Source organism: Grammomys surdaster, unplaced genomic scaffold (assembly GCF_004785775.1).
Source record: "Grammomys surdaster isolate TR1022 unplaced genomic scaffold, NIH_TR_1.0 123578, whole genome shotgun sequence".
NCBI classification, from domain to species: domain Eukaryota; kingdom Metazoa; phylum Chordata; class Mammalia; order Rodentia; family Muridae; genus Grammomys; species Grammomys surdaster.
In genome coordinates, this window is record NW_021618787.1 from 102036 (window position 1) to 107444 (window position 5409).

Consider the following 5409-nt stretch of genomic DNA (forward strand, 5'->3'; position numbering starts at 1 on the left):
GAGAGAGAGACAGAGACAGAGAGAGAGAGAGAGACAGAGAGAGAGAGAGAGAGAGAGAGAGAGAGAATGAACTTACAACTTTGATGAAATGGGTTTCTTTAAATATTTGAACTTAATTGCTTATTCAAGAAGAAATGGATGATGTACTGGGCCTTTATCTATTAAAACATTTACATTTACTGTTATTTTATAACAAATTCAAGGCAATGCTATCAAGTTTCAGTAAGTAGTTTTCTAGATATTAACAAATGTACTCTAAAGTGCATTTCAAGAGGCGAAATGAATAACCAACAAAATATTAAGAGACAAGAATAAATTTGAAAGACTGACTACTATCCTCAAGAATAATTTATTATAAAGCTACTATAAAGACAATGTGCTATTGGTGAGAGAAGGTACAAATAAATTAGTAAAATAAAATATAGAGTACAGATATAGACTCTCATGAATAGAGTTGATTTTTTTGACATGAAGATATAGGCAATACCCTGAGGTGAAGGTCAACTTTTTAAACAAATGATACTGGGGAAATTACATCATTTATTGCAAGAATATTTCCGTATATTAAAAGACCTAAACCCAGATTCTACACCTTTCAAAAACTAAAATCAAAATGGGTCATAGACTTAAAAATCTAGTGCAAAAGTATAAATCTTCTCAAAAAATAGGACAGAGAAAATCCTAAATGACCTTGTGGTTAGCATGACCTTTTAGAAAGTGTGTCCTCCCCCCAAAAAATAGCAAGTAGAAAGTTGGACTTCATTTTTAAAAGCAGTATGATGAATAAAAAAATGTATTGTCCAGAGAATTAAAAGACAAGCCACAGATTTAGACAATATATTTGTAAATGATGTATGCGATCAAATACTGCCACCCAAATATACAAAGAACTAGTAAATGCAGCCAACCTGACATTTCATCTGAGAAGATGCACACATTGCAGATGGGTGTATAAGAAGATTGAGAAGATGCTGTATTCATATGTTACCAGGGAAGCGAAGGTTCAAGCAGTAAAATCACCCTGCACTCTTACAGTGGTCCAGATCTGGAACATTGGCATTAGGTCACGATGGACCACTCAGTCACTTGTCACAGTGTGTATAAGAGTAGAGCCCTCTTGGAAGGCAGACTGAAATTTATAATAAAAAAAAGTTCCACCATGCTCTTTTCATATAATCTAGAAGTAAGTTATCAAAACACTTAGTACATGCTAATACTTAGGCATCAGTGTTTATCATTTTTTTCAAACTGTGGAAGCATTTACACAGTACTTAAGTAGCTGAATCTATTGTTTTAAAATCCAATACAACTAGTCCATAGAATGCTATTCAAAGATAAAAGGAAATGAGCCAACAAGCCACTGGAAGACAAGGAGGAATTCAAGTTTTCTGTACTAAATGAAGAAAAATTTAATCTGAGGATGCTGTATGATTTAAATTTATAACATTCTGTAAAACACATAACTAGTGAGACAATCAAATTATTAGTGTGTTCTGCTGGTTGAAATGGGGGCAGATAGAGGGTACATAAAGAATGTTTAGAGTAGTAGATATGGTCTGTATGGTACTAACATTGAGAGTACATTCCTACATTAGTCTATTTGAATGGCTACATTAAGTTACCATATACATGTTGACTCAAAGAAACAAAAACTTATTTCATAGTCCTGGTGGCTGGGAAATTCAAAGCATGTTAGCAGCAGATATAAAATCTGGTTAGAGACTACTCTAGTTCATAGATGGTGCTTGCCTTCTGTGTCCTCATGTGGTGAACAAGACAGATAGCTCTTTAGGATTTCTTCTTTAAGGGAATGGGTCCTATTAATGTAAGATAGATAGATAGACAGAGGATGAGGATAGATAGATAGATAGATAGATAGATAGATAGATAGATAGAATATAGACAGAATGGTTTTGGAGTGATAATGTATTGAGTTAATTAGGTAAATTGTGAGGAGTATAAACAAAGGTGTTGTGCAGGTGGAGACGCAAGAGATATAGAAAATCTCTGTAGCTTGTCCATTTTTTTGTGAATCTAAATTGCTTTTGGATTAACAGAGGATTTTGTTCTTTCACGTTTACTACAAAGAAAACCCAAGTTCAGAACTTTACTAATGAATTCCACAATAGACTTTAACATAATTTATTAGTGCAGAAAGTCTTATAGAATACCAGAGAGGGAGAAATATTCTCCATTTCTTCATTTCTTCATTGGTCATTCCAAATATATATATGTACACATATATACATATGTATATATGTATTATGTACATATACATATGTATACATATATGTACATATATGTGTATAAATACATGTGTGTGTGGTATATGTGCATGTGAGATATATATATATACATATATATGTATATATATATATTGCATGTGTATATTTATATCTGTGTATATGTCTACATGCCTGTGTGCATATGTGCATATATATACATATATGTATATACATATATATGTGTGTGTATGCATATTTATGTATATTCATATTTATGTGTGTGGGTGTGTATTGCATATGTATATTTGTGTGCATGTTTGTATATGTATATATGTGTATATGTGAATATATATGTATATCTCTGTTGCCCCTCAGTTCTTTCAGAATCTCATCTACATCCTCCTTCCTACTCCTTTTTTTTAACCCACCAATTCTCACTCATTCATGATGGGATAGAAATTAAGGTGGATCTTTAAATGCTGAGCCCAGTACCAGATCTGATAAGATGAAACCCAGTACTCATCAGCTCTCAACAGTTCCTGATTCAAAACATGACTACAAATGGAACCTTTGAGTTTTTCCCAGTGTTAGGCAGAGACCCAAGGCTCCAGGAAGACTTGGTTTCAATTTAGCATAACCTGTAGATATCTATGGCAATCTAGAACCATAAGTGTACACATACCTCAGCAACAGATAGGTCATAGTAATGTGAGACATGAGTTTTACCTCTGTGCTGTGCTGGTTTCACAGAGCTAGAGATTTCTGGTGAAAACTAGCACTCTACCCTTGGTGGTTATAGGACTTTCCACTTGACTAGTCCCTGAAAACAAAGCAGTCATTGTCCATATGAAAGAGAAACAGTGAGGAACACAAAGGACTTAGGAGTCTGGGGCTGGTCCTTGTGGTGAGATGTAACACCTGTCAGAATCTCATGATGCTTGGTCATGGGATGATGGCTAACCCCACCCAAGGCAGAAAGAGGCTCCTGGTGGTGAGAAACTGGTCTTTTAAGGCACTGCTAGTACATCAAACATGGGAGAAACATGTGCATAGGAGCCTTGTAGGACTAAAGCAGTAGCAATACATGTACCACAGAAGGTACTCAACCTAGACTCACACACCATCTAGTACAGAAATAGTGGAAGCATTCATTGGGCCTGAGAAAATAAGCAAGCTTAGAATTTCTGTTTAGATGGGCACAACTGAAGATTCTGTTCAAGGGCAGAATGAAAAAGTAATCTCTTAGTAGGTCAATTTCTTCATCTGTAACAAGCCTCAAGAACTTGTAGAGAAATATGACTTTACCTAACAGGTAAATAAGGTGCCAGGCAGGGGCCAATCATGTAGCAATCTATATAACGGGGTCTTTGGATTGAGGTTAAATACTTATCTCAATTTATATTTATATGCATGTGTCTATGCCTGTGTAGGCATTTCATGTGTGGGGTGCCTACATAGGTCAGAGGAGAGCATTCAATCCTTTGAAGCTGGAGATACGGGAAGTTGTGAGCCACTCATTGAGGGTGCTGAGAACTGAACCCAGGTAAGTGCTGTGGAAGAGAAGCAAGCACTCTTAACCACTGATCCATCTCTCCAGTCTCTGAACAGAAAATTTAAATGCTTTAAGGAAACTAAACAAGTCAGGGAACAAAAACTAATTTCTGTGAAACTGAATTTAAAAAGAATTCCAACAAACTCTTAAAATGGAAAAAAATACACTAAACAGGTTAAATATTGTGATAGAAGGAAATAAATTTCAGAACAGATCAAGCAAAAGGAAGAATTCACAAGCTCAAAAGACAATTTGAAAATACATAGCATGAGGAGAAAATATTCGAAATAAATAAAGACAGCTTCTTGGGATAGTGTTAGAAAAATAAATAGGTGACATGATTAGGCTCTGGAGAGTGCCAAAGAGGTGCAACAATCATAATGGACATTTTCCCAAGCCTAAATACAGTGCAAATATCCCAGTGTAGGAAAGGCTAACATCACACAAAGTATCACTAGGCAGCCTGGATTCAGGACAACTAAGTCTGCTCTAAATCATATAAAGATCAAACTATGAAGAGCTTAAGACTAGGGGAAGGGTTTAAAAGTGGCATAAGAGCAGAAACAAATAAAATGTAAGAGTAAACTTATGGCAGACATCTCAACCTAGCCCTGTAAATTAGATGAAATGGAATGAAGTGCTCACAGTTATGAGGGTGGAATAAAATGACCAGCCGAAGCCACCATACATGTCAGAGCTTTCTGACAATGCTGGGTAAATAAGGACACTTCTAGGCAAAAGACCTGAGAAGGTTTGTCCTTGCTGAACACATCAGAAATGCTAAAGAGGGTTTTTAAACTGAGAGAGGCATGGGAGATTAGGAAGAAAACATCAGAAAGCATCCAATCACTGAAGAAATCACTAGACAAACACAGCAGAATTTTCAGGTGATGAGGGCTAAAACCAAATGATAACAAGAATATGAACATGTTCTGATGCTGTCAAGATAAAAGGTAAAATGGAAAATACAAAGGCAGAATTAGGGAAAGGATGGAGTGCTAGGGTGGGGACCTACAGATGATTGTTCCCTGAACTAAACAAGGGAATCTTACACACCCCAATTATGCACCACATGCCTAAAGCATATTCATCACAGACCTTAGTCACAAACTTTAGAATGAGATTAAACAAGATAATGACTTTAAGATGAGACTGTGGGGTCAGCTCAATCCAAATCTATTGGTGTCCTATAAGAAAAGCAGACTGACAGGAAGGGGAACTGGGGAGATGGCCCAGTTGCTTGCTACTCAAGCATTAGTACTGCCAATTGACCAACAGCACCCATGTAAAAGCTAAGCACACAGCAAACTCAGGCAAGAGCCTGTGCCTGGGGAGGCCAAATGCCAAAGGGTGCTGGTATTGTTTTGCTACATGGACATGCTGTTACACTGCCCTGGAAATATGTCTGTTTATATGCATAGAGCAGTGCTGCTTTATGCCTGCATCTTATTACAGTGGTCAACAAGAGGCAGAGACTCCTAACTGATCTGAGTGCCATGACTAAGTGACACTGGAGTCCTCAGCACTAAATATGGCACCTATCTCACCCCTTCAGCTTAGTAAGAGAGGAGAGGATAGGAAGAATATAAAAGCTAGAGGGTGGGGATCTGAGCCACGTAAAGATGCCTTTTT